The following is a 14,536-nucleotide window of genomic DNA, read 5'->3' as shown; positions in this document are numbered from 1 at the left end:
GTAGTTATGAGGTTGGCAGATTTCATAGATTCATTCACTGTAATTGGACCCATTTGTGTAAACGTATGGTTACACCCATGGGGGGGTTATGTTACCAACCTGTGTGTGGGTGTGCACATGCGTGTCTGCGCTTGCATTAGTTTAGGGCCCCTAAAAGTCCCTTCCAAACTCCTCCTTTCCCTAACTATCCCCTCTTCTCAACCTCTGTTTCACCCCAATCTCTCTCTCCTCCCCTTTCTCTGACTATGTACTATAATCTCTATTTCCCTCATTTATTTTCTCTCTCCCTCTTTCCCACCTTCTGTCTTATTATGTTCATTTCCCTCTCTTTACCTCCTCCTCTTCATCACTTAATTTCCATCTTATCTCCATCTCTGATTTTTTCCAAATATTTTCTTGTTTCTTCCCTGTGTACTGTTCTTTCTCCTCCCTCTTCCTCTCTTTTTCTTCCCCTCTCCTCCCTCCATATTTAAGCGGCCCAGTTGTCATGACCACTCCTGTTTAATGGGATTGTCTTTTCTTCTCCCAGGTGAGTCTGCTCATCTTTTATCGCCGTGGGAACAAACACACAGGCACCAAATGAATACCTCTCAACCTCTACGGGAACAAGAGATCACAGGTTTAGAGAAAGAAAAATGGGGAAGGACACAGTTGTTGGTTAGAGCGTTGGTAATTAGAGCATTGTGAGAGTGTATGAGTAAGTGTTCAAGCCAACTGGTGCAGAAGGAATGGCTGGCTGGACGGTAATGGACTGTTCCCTACCACCCATCAACAGCGCTCATTTACTGACGCACAAACGCCCATGTCTGTGAGTCAGGGAGACATCACTCCCCTGCTATGCTCTCAAGCTCTGTTTGACCACTTCTGGTCCAGAGTGGTTCAATGACAATCAGTGTGTTCTTCAACATGGTTCTGAGTCATTGAGTGCAGTTGAATATGGTTGAGAGGGACTGGTATGGTTATGTCTAGGTTAGAGGGACTGGTATGGTTATGTCTAGGTTAGAGGGACTGGTATGGCTATGTCTAGGTTAGAGGGACTGGTATGGTTATGTCTAGGTTAGAGGGACTGGTATGGTTATGTCTAGGTTAGAGGGACTGGTATGGTTATGTCTAGGTTAGAGGGACTGGTATGGTTATGTCTAGGTTAGAGGGACTGGTATGGTTATGTCTAGGTTAGAGGGACTGGTATGGTTATGTCTAGGTTAGAGGGACTGGTATGGCTATGTCTAGGTTAGAGGGACTGGTATGGCTATGTCTAGGTTAGAGGGACTGGTATGGTTATGTCTAGGTTAGAGGGACTGGTATGGTTATGTCTAGGTTAGAGGGACTGGTATGGTTATGTCTAGGTTAGAGGGACTGGTATGGTTATGTCTAGGTTAGAGGGACTGGTATGGTTATGTCTAGGTTAGAGGGACTGGTAGTAGAGAGAGAGAGCTGCTGACACTGACAGTTCTGTGTGTTGTTGTTTAGCCCCAGCAGAAGATGCGACTGTCATATAAAAGTCAGCAGAGCGCAGCAAACTTTATGTGAGAGAGACGGAGGGAGGGAGAGACAGAGGAGAGAAAGGCAGAGAGAGAAAAAGCGGCAAGTAGAGAGACAGAGGAAGGGAGAGAATGGAAGAGAGGGTGGGAGAAAAGAGTCAGAGAATGAAAGAGAGAGAAAGACAGAAGTGGTCCTAGGTAGACTTTAGGGATTTTAGGAATAAAGCTGTTGGTCAGTCTGTAAACATCCCCTTGGAAACAGAAAAAGACAGGTTCATACTCCATGAACACAGACCTATTTATTGTAAGGCACATCCCAACAATAACAAAGTATCACTGTTAAGAGACTCTGGCTCTGTCATTCAAAACCATTCTGGGGAAAAATGTATGTCAGGTTGAATTACATTTGAATGGCATAATAATGTAGAGTGTGCCAAGTTTTCTCTCTCCTTGTATCGGTTAGTACAACTTACGGGGTATGGGTTACCTCATAAATTGCAACAAACAAATTCTTCCTGACATTTGTTATAAGTGTTTCTGACATTGAGTTGAGGCATCGTTAAGGTATCCAGACTTCAGCAGTGTGTGTGTGTGTATGTGTGTGTCTACTGAAGACAGAGAAAAAGGAGGTTGTGTATAAATCTCAGGGCCAGTCCAATCTGAGCACTAAGACACAGCTGGAAAGTCACTCACTCTGTCATCTGGACCAACACACTGTAACTCACACACTCATTTCCTCCTGGACAAACACACACTTGTTTCACACACATATAACCATAATCTGGTAGTTTATGCAGTGCGTGTGTGGTGTTGCCGTGAGTCTCTGTGTGTTGTTCCACAGACACACTTCTGAACATTCAGACAAAAGTGATTTGGATCCGGTGGGGGAACGAGAAAGGAAAGGTAAATAAAATGGCAGAAAGGAAGACAAACAAATCTCCCCTTTGATTGAATCTGTTGAGGCGTGGCATTGAGAGATCACAAACAGAGGTGTGTGTATGCGTGCGCCCAATCTGATCAAAATGAAAAGAGGTTTCCATCCCTTCTATGTTCAATGCGTGGGTGGGGGGGGTTCACTACCACTATGCTCAGTACTCTTTTACATGGTCAGGTCGGGCCCTGGAGTGTGTGTTCAGTTTTGTCTCTCCCTGGTCAGTGTGGCCCCTGGCTGTGCTCCACAGGTCACCTGTCCCCACTGGGGTTCCCTGAGGTCCTGTCAGTGACAGCCAAGGCCCCCTGCTGGTGAAAGGTGATACTCCATCCACAGTCCCTAACTGACCACAGGATCACTGCTCTGGGACTGATCTGGATGGAGCTGTGTGTGAGGGGCTGGTTAAGAAAACATACACTCCCTTAGCTCTACTCCTCAACACATACCTCCTCTCTCTTTCCACCCCTCTCCTCCTCTTTGCATCCCTCTTTCCCTCTGTCCGTATCCTTCAGGGCATATGTGGTTACCTGTGAGGGTGTTTTTGCCTGGACTTTTATGAACTAGTGGAGAGGCTAGGGATGATAGATTTATAGCCCACTCACACATGGTGGAGCCATCAAGGATCAACCCACCTCATATCCCCAGGACTCATAAAACCAGAGACACTGGGGAGAGAGAAGGGGGAGGGAGAGAGGGGGGCAGGAGGGAGAGGTAGAGACAGAGAAGGGGTGGGAGAGAGTGTGGCAGGAGGGAGAGAGAGAGAGAGTGGGGCAGGAGGGAGGTAGAGAGGGAGGGAGCAGTAGGAGAGAGATGGGGCAAAAATAAGAGAGGAAGATGGTGGGTGGTTGGTTGGTGGGTGGGTGGGTGGGTGGGAGAGAGTAAAGAGTTAATAAAATATGTTTTCTACATAGCAGGAAGTTCGAGAGGAGGATGGAGTGAGTGAATAAGATTAAAGTTGGTCTAGCCTTATGAAGCTGCAACTCATTTTGATGAAAGAAACCCTTATGTTTATAGCAGCCATCTCAGGACCCTTCTCTTCCCCCTCTCCACTCTGTTTTTCCTCTCTGCCGTCCTTTTCCCTTCTTCCCCCTCCTTCCTCCATCTCTCCCACTCTCTAGGTAAAATGCATATCCCTGTAGCGATAAATAAAAGGCCTGGGAAATGTTTTTCTGTACTAAAAGACAATACTGAAGTCTGCAAGGGATCCCAGCCCATTGCTTCAACCCCAACCAAACATCCATACAACATCTAAAAAACATTACCACACCATTCCCTGTGCTTTGACAATTTCGGGTCATGATCCCTTTGGGCAAAAACTGGCCGTATCAACGTTGTTTATAAGTCATTTTAACCCAAAAAATCAATGTGATGAAGTTGAATCAACATGGAAAACTGATGGTTTTGAAAAAGACATCAACGTAAGGGCATTAGATCATTTGCGCAAAACTGAAAGCGCGAACCCCCACATTTAACCATGGCAAGGTGAATGGGTATATCGCAATTCAACGGCTCAGACACGAGACATATGTGGCAGGGACTACAGACATCACGGACTACAAAAGGAAAACCAGCCACGTCATGGACACCGACATCTTGCTTCTGGACAAGCTAAACACCTTTGCCCACTTTGAGGATAACACAGTGCCACTGACTCGGCTGGCTACCAAGGATTGTGGGCTCTCCTTCTCCGTGGCTGATGTGAGTAAGATATTTACGCGTGTTAACACTCGCAAGGCTGCCGGTCCAGATGGTACCTCTAGCCGCGTCCTTAGAGCATGCGCAGACCAGCTGGCTGGAGTGTTTGCGGACGTATTCAATCTCTCCCTATCCCAGTCTGCTGTCCCCACATGCTTCAAGATGGCCACCATTGTTCCTGTACCCAAGAAAGTAAAGGTAACTGAACTAAATGACTAGTCAGGGATCATATCACCTCTACCTTACCTGACACACTAGACCCACTAAAATTTGCTTAGATCCACAGATGATGCAATCGCCATTGCACTACACACTACCCTATCCCATCTGGACAAGAGAAATACCTATGTAAGAATGCTGTTTATTGACTATAGCTCAGCATTCAACACCATCGTGCCCTCCAAGCTCATCACCAATCATGAGGCTCTGGGTCTGAACCCCGCCCTGTGCAACTGGGTCCCGGATTTCCTGACGGGTCACCCCCAGGTGGTGAAGGCAGGAAAAAGCACCTCCACTTCGCTGATACTCAACACTGGTGCCCCACAAGGATGCGTGTTCAGCCCCTCCTGTACTCCCTGTTCACACATGACTGCGTGGCCAAGCATGCCTCCAACTCAATCATCAAATTTGCAGACGACACAACAGTTGTAGGTCTGAATACCAACAATAACGAGATAGCCTACAGGGAGGATGTGAGGGCCCTGGGAGTGTGGTGCCAGGAAAACAACCTCTCACCCAACATCAACAAAAGAAAGGAGCTGATCGTTGACTTCAGGAAACGGCAGAGGGAGCACCCCCCATCCACGTTGACGGGACAGCAGTGGAGAAGGTGGAAAGCTTCAAGTTGCCTCTTCAACCTCAGGAGGCTGAAGAAATTTGTTTTGGCACCTAAAATCCTCAAACATTTTTACAGATTCCCAATTATGAGCATCCTGTCTGGCTGTATCACCGCCTGGTAGGGCAACTGCACTGCCCTCAACCACATGGCTCTCCAGAGGGTGGTGCGGTCTGCCCAAAGCATCACCAGGGGCAATCTACCTGCCCTCCAGGCAAAAAAGATTATCAAGGACAACAATCATCTGAGCCACTGCCTGTTCACCCTGCTTTCATCCAGAAGGTGAGGTCAGTACAGATGCATCAAAGCTGGGACCGAGAGACTGAAAAACAGCTTCTATCTCTAAGCTTTCAGACTGTTAAATACTGATAAATAAGCATTACTAGCACATTATAGGCTGCTGCCCTATATACATAGACTTGGAATCACCGGCCACTTTAATAATGGAACACTAGTCACTTTAATAATATTTACATATTTTGCATTATTCATCTCATATGTATACTGTATTCTATCCTATTCTAATGTATCTTAGACTTTGCCGCTCTGACTGCCCGCCCAAATATTTATTTATTCTTTATTCCATTCCTTTACTTTAGATTTGTGTTTATTGTTGTGAAAATGTTAGATATTACTGTTAGATATTACTGCACTGTTAGAGCTAGAAACACAAGCATTTCGCTACACTTGCGATAACATCTGCTAAACATGTATATGTGATAAATAAAATGTGATTTGATTTGACATGTTGAATGTTTTTAGTTGATTTCACATTTTTTTCACGTTAGTTGACAACTCAACCAAATGTAAATCAAAACTAGACAGTCAGAGATAAAAGCATAAAAAATAAAGCCAAAATAAAACAACAAAAAGTAAGTTTGAATGACACTGAGGGGCAGTGTTTTTACAGCTAATGCCAGTTTGCCTGTGGCTGATGCTTTGCAGGTGTTTATACACATGCATATACACACACTCTCAGTCAAATACACACACAGGTAAAAAGTGCCAGTAATGCACTCAAACATATTCAGTTGGCCTTGCTGTTATGATTTTTGTTGTCCCTGATGTCTTGTTTTTTTTCATTGTTATTTTCTGTTTTCCTTTGTCTTTGTCTTTTCCTCTTTTGTTCATTTTCTTGGTTATTTGGGGAGTGGGGAATGGATTTAAAAAAATATGTATATTTTCTTGGGGGGGGGGGGGGGGGCTGTGGGAGGGGTCTCGGATGGTTGAGGGGCAGCTCTTGGGGAACTGTGGGGGGGATCTTGGAGGGCTGGTGGCCTGGCGGTTGGGATCTTGGCTGATGGATTGCTGGTTCAGGTCCCCGTTCTTTTTTGTACTTTGTGGGAGATCTGTCGACGTGCCCTTGAGCAGGGCATTGACTCTGGTTGCTTCTGTGTGTCGCTCTGAATGGGAGTCTGTTAGATGACTAATGTGATGTAGTTGTTGAGCGGCTTCACTGCAAGTATATTGTATGTTTTAAATATTCAATAATAAAAACTACACGTTGAACTGACTTCTGTGCCCAGTATGGTGTTGTTAAGTGTATCTTTACAGCTATAGAAATTGACACCAACAGCCTACCTTTATCCTGCTGACAGTTGACTTTAGAAATCCAAACTCTCCTCTTCCGTTGTCGCTATAGTAACAGCAGCTACCTGCATTGGGACTTGCAAATGAACAGGTATAAATATTGGAGATTGGCTCCGGCTAGACTTCATCTGTTAGACTGGGACAGCTGTTCTCATCTAGACAGAATATTTACAATGGCTGAGCGCACATAAACACACAGGTTCGACTCATTCATACACACTACTTCAGAGGACACGCAAGGTTGTACGCACGCAAACACACTTCTACGAGGACACACACACATACAGACACTCCCTCCCTCCCTGGCTCCTTGACAGTTAGGATGGAGACAGAGTGAATAGTAAGGTAATCGGGGGACTTTAGCAGAGTCCAAGCTCCTCTAGGGAAGTTCATGCTGACCTCCACACTCCACTGACCTGGCTTCTCATTATACAGAAACATGCTGACACTCCCTACGCCACACATTACCAAACCTGACCTCTCATCACTTATTCTCTCTCTCTGTCTCTCTCTCGCTCTCTCTCTTCTCCCCCTCCCTCTCTCACTCACTTGTTCTTTCTCTCCTTGATGCTCTTGGTCTTTGTAGTCACCTCATTCTTTTGCAGACTGAAGGACTTTTTATTTAATTTCTCTCCTTTTGTGTTTCTCTCTTTTGCTGTTCATATTTTCTCTAACTTGACTTCTTTCATTTTGTTCCCCTTCCCCTCTTTTTCTCTATCCATCATACCTCTCCTCTTTCTCTGTCCTCTATCCCTCTTCCTCTGTTCTCTATCCCTCTTCCTTCTCCCTCTTTCTCTGTCCTCTATCCCTCTTCCTTCTCCCTCTTTCTCTGGATATCCCTCCACCCTCTCCTTCGTACTCTCCCCCTCTATCTCTCTGACCCCATATCCCTCCACCCTCTCCTTCGTACTCTCCCCCTCTATCTCTCTGACCCCATATCCCTCCACCCTCTCCTTCGTACTCTCCCCCTCTATCTCTCCGACCCCATATCCCTCCACCCTCTCCTTCGTACTCTCCCCCTCTATCTCTCTGACCCCATATCCCTCCACCCTCTCCTTCGTACTCTCCCCCTCTATCTCTCTGACCCCATATCCCTCCACCCTCTCCTTCGTACTCTCCCCCTCTATCTCTCCGACCCCATATCCCTCCACCCTCTCCTTCGTACTCTCCCCCTCTATCTCTCTGACCCCATATCCCTCTACCCTCTCCTTCGTACTCTCCCCCTCTATCTCTCCGACCCCATATCCCTCCACCCTCTCCTTCGTACTCTCCCCCTCTATCTCTCTGACCCCATATCCCTCCACCCTCTCCTTCGTACTCTCCCCCTCTATCTCTCCGACCCCATATCCCTCCACCCTCTCCTTCGTACTCTCCCCCTCTATCTCTCTGACCCCATATCCCTCCACCCTCTCCTTCGTACTCTCCCCCTCTATCTCTCCGACCCCATATCCCTCCACCCTCTCCTTCGTACTCTCCCCCTCTATCTCTCCGACCCCATATCCCTCCACCCTCTCCTTCGTACTCTCCCCCTCTATCTCTCCGACCCCATATCCCTCCACCCTCTCCTTCGTACTCTCCCCCTCTATCTCTACGACCCCATATCCCTCCACCCTCTCCTTCGTACTCTCCCCCTCTATCTCTCCGACCCCATATCCCTCCACCTTCTCCTTCGCACTCTCCCCCTCTATCTCTCTGACCCCATATCCCTCCACCCTCTCCTTCGTACTCTCCCCCTCTATCTCTCTGACCCCATATCCCTCCACCCTCTCCTTCGTACTCTCCCCCTCTATCTCTCCGACCCCATATCCCTTCACCCTCTCCTTCGTACTCTCCCCCTCTATCTCTCCGACCCCATATCCCTCCACCCTCTCCTTCGTACTCCCCCCTCTATATCTCCGACCCCATATCCCTCCACCCTCTCCTTCGTACTCTCCCCCTCTATCTCTCCGACCCCATATCCCTTCATCCTCCACCCTCTCCTTCGTACTCTCCCCCTCTATCTCTCCGACCCCATATCCCTTCATCCTCCACCCTCCACCATACTTTCTCCCCCCTCTCTTTCAGAGGATAGTGTATGGGCATAGTAGCTTTGACAGTAAGTGAGGGGAGTAGAGCTGGGGCCATGTGCTTGTTCTGATAAGCCCAGTGTTCTCCTCTTAGGGACCCTGGCCCTCTGCCAGACCTTCCCTTATCCTACCCCCCAAAGTCCCTGTACATACACCAAACACAAACACTGCGCACGTACAAGCACATAGCTACATGCACGCACCTCACGTACAAGTGCACGTGTGCACACTCACTCTCTCACTCACTCACTCACTCACTCACACACACACCCCTACACACAAACACATTGGAGCGCACTCAGAGACCCAACGACCGGAGCATTACTGCAGTTACAGATTATGTCTTTGTTGATGTTGCTCTGTTTGTCAGAGCTCATGTTTCCTGGTGAAGAGTTGGTCTCATGCTGTGTGAGTGTTGCCTGATGCCTGACATCCATGTTAGAGAAATGAATCACAGCTAGTTAGATAAGAGGCATTCATAGAGTACTGAATCATTGTCCCTAATGTTGTTAGTTCATTCATAGAGTACTGAATCATTGTCCCTGATGTTGTTAGTTCATTCATAGATAAGTAATAACATCAGTTTATCAGAATAGTCCTTATTTCTCTTATAAGAGGAGGGCAGACATGGTCATGAGGAAATTAAAATCTCAATTTCCATGCGCACGCACGCACGCACGCACACACACACACACACACAATGAATCTAATGAATAGGGCATTTTGTTTGTGTGTGTGTGTGTGACTCGGCTCATGTGTTTGGTAGTTTTCTGTGATTAAGTGACTGAGTGTGTTCTCTCCCTTTTATGGACACGATTTATCGGCCTCAGACTCCACGGCGAACATTAATAGGTGGCTGCACTATGAAAGAGAGGGAGAGAGAGTGGGGGGAGAGAGAAGGAGATGGTGAAAGGTAATCTTTCTGAACTTTGAAAGAGGGAGAGAAAGAGATCTGGACCATTTAAACTATTAGGCTACAGGAAGACGAGAGTTGGTTTCAAGATGATGCAAGATAGAGGGTTTGGGAAGAGGTGGAATGTGTAGAATGGATGGAGAAGGAGAAATGGATAGCAAATGGGTGGGGGGGAGTAGGTAAGCAATGGAGAGTGGGTGGCAGGGAGGCAGAAAGCCTAGAGGTTACGAGCGTTGGGCCGGTAACTGAAAGGTAACTGGTTCGAATCCCCAAGTCGCCTAGGTGAAAAATCTGTCTGTGCCATTGAGCAAGGCACTTCACCCTGGTTGCTCTGGATAAAAGAGTCTGATAAATGACAGTTGTAAAAGAAAGGGAATTTAGTGGGATGATGATGTAGGTGGTTGCTCGTTCCTGAACACCTTTACTATCAACAAAGTATTATTCCCAATTCACGTGTTCAACCTACAGCATACTTCACATTTCATCCACTGTAAAAAGCTGTCCAGTGGGATTTTCAGCTCTTCTTTACTCTTTCACGATTGGTTGAGAGTGCAGGACTAGCCAATGAGGTCAGTTGTGATGTGTGTGTGTTGATGTGTGGACAGCCCCACTGACATCAAAGGCAGGACACAGACTGGTCCCATTGTGTTAACTGCATCACGCCACCTCTGATCCAAGCCTTGCATCATGTCATATCTTTTGTGCATGTATGAGTGTCTGTGTGGTTGAAAGTGTGATGGTGGAACACTTGAGAAAGAGAGTGTGTGTGAGGGAATAGGAGACAGGCCAGAGCGAGAGAGGCAGGAGGGAAAAGGGAGAGAGTATGAGAGGGGTAGAGAGACAGTGTGAGGATGGGAGTGGTAGAGAGACAGTGTGAGGATGTGAGTGGTAGAGAGACAGTGTGAGGAGGGGAGTGGTAGAGAGACAGTGTGAGGAGGGGAGTGGTAGAGAGACAGTGTGAGGATGGGAGTGGTAGAGAGACAGTGTGAGGATAGGAGTGGTAGAGAGAGTGTGTGTGGGAGGATAGGAGTGGTAGAGAGAGTGTGTGTGGGAGGATGGGAGTGGTAGAGAGACAGTGTGAGGATGGGAGTGGTAGAGAGACAGTGTGAGGATAGGAGTGGTAGAGAGACAGTGAGAGGAATGGAGTGGTAGAGAGACAGTGTGAGGATGGGAGTGGTAGAGAGACAGTGTGGGGATGGGAGTGGTAGAGACAGTGTGTGTGTGAGGATGAGAGTGGTAGAGAGAGTGTGTGATGATGGGAGTGGTAGAGAGACTGTGTGTGTGAGGATGGGAGTGGTAGAGAGAGTGTGTGTGTTGGAGGATGGGAGTGGGAGTGGTAGAGAGACAGTGTGTGTGAGGATGGGAGTGGTAGAGAGTGTGTGTGTTGGAGGATGGGAGTGGTAGAGAGTGTGTGTGGGAGGATGGGAGTGGTAGAGAGTGTGTGTGGGAGGATTAAAGTGGTAGAGAGAGTGTGTGCGTGAGGATGGGAGTGGTAGAGAGACAGTGTGAGGATGGGAGTGGTAGAGAGACAGTGTGAGGATGGGAGTGGTAGAGAGACAGTGTGAGGATGGGAGTGGTACAGAGACAGTGTGAGGATGGGAGTGGTACAGAGACAGTGTGAGGGTGGGAGTGGTAGAGAGACAGTTTGAGGAATGGAGTGGAAGAGAGACAGTGTGAGGATTGGAGTGGTAGAGAGACAGTGTGAGGATGGGAGTGGTAGACAGACAGTGTGAGGATGGGAGTGGTAGACAGACAGTGTGAGGATGGGAGAGGTAGAGAGAAAGTGTGAGGATGGGAGTGGTAGAGAGACAGTGTGAGGATGGGAGTGGTAGAGAGACAGTGTGAGGATGGGAGTGGTAGAGAGAGTGTGCGTGGGAGGATGGGAGTGGTAGAGAGACCGTGTGTGTGGGAGGATGGGAGTGGTAGAGAGACAGTGTGAGGATGGGAGTGGTAGAGAGACAGTGTGAGGATGGGAGTGGTAGAGAGTGTGTGTGGGAGGATGGGAGTGGTAGAGAGAGTGTGTGAGTGAGGATGGGAGTGGTAGAGAGACAGTGTGAGGATGGGAGTGGTAGAGAGACAGTGTGAGGATGGGAGTGGTACAGAGACAGTGTGAGGGTGGGAGTGGTAGAGAGACAGTGTGAGGAATGGAGTGGAAGAGAGACAGTGTGAGGATGGGAGTGGTAGAGAGACAGTGTGAGGATTGGAGTGGTAGAGAGACAGTGTGAGGATGGGAGTGGTAGACAGACAGTGTGAGGATGGGAGTGGTAGACAGACAGTGTGAGGATGGGAGAGGTAGAGAGAAAGTGTGAGGATGGGAGTGGTAGAGAGACAGTGTGAGGATGGGAGTGGTAGAGAGAGTGTGTGTGGGAGGATGGGAGTGGTAGAGAGACCGTGTGTGTGGGAGGATGGGAGTGGTAGAGAGACAGTGTGAGGATGGGAGTGGTAGAGAGACAGTGTGAGGATGGGAGTGGTAGAGAGTGTGTGTGGGAGGATGGGAGTGGTAGAGAGAGTGTGTGAGTGAGGATGGGAGTGGTAGAGAGACAGTGTGAGGATGGGAGTGGTAGAGAGAGTGTGTGTGGGAGGATGGGAGTGGTAGAGAGACCGTGTGTGTGGGAGGATGGGAGTGGTAGAGAGACAGTGTGAGGATGGGAGTGGTAGAGAGACAGTGTGAGGATGGGAGTGGTAGAGAGACAGTGTGAGGATGGGAGTGGTAGAGAGACAGTGTGGGGATGGGAGTGGTAGAGACAGTGTGTGTGTGAGGATGAGAGTGGTAGAGAGAGTGTGTGATGATGGGAGTGGTAGAGAGACTGTGTGTGTGAGGATGGGAGTGGTAGAGAGAGTGTGTGTGTTGGAGGATGGGAGTGGTAGAGAGTGTGTGTGGGAGGATGGGAGTGGTAGAGAGTGTGTGTGGGAGGATTAAAGTGGTAGAGAGAGTGTGTGCGTGAGGATGGGAGTGGTAGAGAGACAGTGTGAGGATGGGAGTGATAGAGAGACAGTGTGAGGATGGGAGTGGTAGAGAGACAGTGTGAGGATGGGAGTGGTACAGAGACAGTGTGAGGATGGGAGTGGTACAGAGACAGTGTGAGGGTGGGAGTGGTAGAGAGACAGTTTGAGGAATGGAGTGGAAGAGAGACAGTGTGAGGATGGGAGTGCTAGAGAGACAGTGTGAGGATTGGAGTGGTAGAGAGACAGTGTGAGGATGGGAGTGGTAGACAGACAGTGTGAGGATGGGAGTGGTAGACAGACAGTGTGAGGATGGGAGAGGTAGAGAGAAAGTGTGAGGATGGGAGTGGTAGAGAGACAGTGTGAGGATGGGAGTGGTAGAGAGACAGTGTGAGGATGGGAGTGGTAGAGAGAGTGTGCGTGGGAGGATGGGAGTGGTAGAGAGACCGTGTGTGTGGGAGGATGGGAGTGGTAGAGAGACAGTGTGAGGATGGGAGTGGTAGAGAGACAGTGTGAGGATGGGAGTGGTAGAGAGTGTGTGTGTGAGGATGGGAGTGGTAGAGAGAGTGTGTGAGTGAGGATGGGAGTGGTAGAGAGACAGTGTGAGGATGGGAGTGGTAGAGAGACAGTGTGAGGATGGGAGTGGTACAGAGACAGTGTGAGGGTGGGAGTGGTAGAGAGACAGTGTGAGGAATGGAGTGGAAGAGAGACAGTGTGAGGATGGGAGTGGTAGAGAGACAGTGTGAGGATTGGAGTGGTAGAGAGACAGTGTGAGGATGGGAGTGGTAGACAGACAGTGTGAGGATGGGAGTGGTAGACAGACAGTGTGAGGATGGGAGAGGTAGAGAGAAAGTGTGAGGATGGGAGTGGTAGACAGACAGTGTGAGGATGGGAGTGGTAGACAGACAGTGTGAGGATGGGAGAGGTAGAGAGAAAGTGTGAGGATGGGAGTGGTAGAGAGACAGTGTGAGGATGGGAGTGGTAGAGAGAGTGTGTGTGGGAGGATGGGAGTGGTAGAGAGACCGTGTGTGTGGGAGGATGGGAGTGGTAGAGAGACAGTGTGAGGATGGGAGTGGTAGAGAGACAGTGTGAGGATGGGAGTGGTAGAGAGTGTGTGTGGGAGGATGGGAGTGGTAGAGAGAGTGTGTGAGTGAGGATGGGAGTGGTAGAGAGACAGTGTGAGGATGGGAGTGGTAGAGAGAGTGTGTGTGGGAGGATGGGAGTGGTAGAGAGACCGTGTGTGTGGGAGGATGGGAGTGGTAGAGAGACAGTGTGAGGATGGGAGTGGTAGAGAGACAGTGTGAGGATGGGAGTGGTAGAGAGACAGTGTGAGGATGGGAGTGGTAGAGAGACAGTGTGGGGATGGGAGTGGTAGAGACAGTGTGTGTGTGAGGATGAGAGTGGTAGAGAGAGTGTGTGATGATGGGAGTGGTAGAGAGACTGTGTGTGTGAGGATGGGAGTGGTAGAGAGTGTGTGTGTGTTGGAGGATGGGAGTGGGAGTGGTAGAGAGACAGTGTGTGTGAGGATGGGAGTGGTAGAGAGTGTGTGTGTTGGAGGATGGGAGTGGTAGAGAGTGTGTGTGGGAGGATGGGAGTGGTAGAGAGTGTGTGTGGGAGGATTAAAGTGGTAGAGAGAGTGTGTGCGTGAGGATGGGAGTGGTAGAGAGACAGTGTGAGGATGGGAGTGGTAGAGAGACAGTGTGAGGATGGGAGTGGTAGAGAGACAGTGTGAGGATGGGAGTGGTACAGAGACAGTGTGAGGATGGGAGTGGTACAGAGACAGTGTGAGGGTGGGAGTGGTAGAGAGACAGTTTGAGGAATGGAGTGGAAGAGAGACAGTGTGAGGATGGGAGTGCTAGAGAGACAGTGTGAGGATTGGAGTGGTAGAGAGACAGTGTGAGGATGGGAGTGGTAGACAGACAGTGTGAGGATGGGAGTGGTAGACAGACAGTGTGAGGATGGGAGAGGTAGAGAGAAAGTGTGAGGATGGGAGTGGTAGAGAGACAGTGTGAGGATGGGAGTGGTAGAGAGACAGTGTGAGGATGGGAGTGGTAGAGAGAGTGTGCGTGGGAGGATGGGAGT

The sequence above is a fragment of the Oncorhynchus clarkii genome, chromosome 27 (assembly GCF_045791955.1).
Source record: "Oncorhynchus clarkii lewisi isolate Uvic-CL-2024 chromosome 27, UVic_Ocla_1.0, whole genome shotgun sequence".
Lineage (NCBI taxonomy): Eukaryota > Metazoa > Chordata > Actinopteri > Salmoniformes > Salmonidae > Oncorhynchus > Oncorhynchus clarkii.
The sequence above is the reverse complement of the archived record's forward strand: the minus strand, read 5'-3'. Positions refer to the sequence as shown.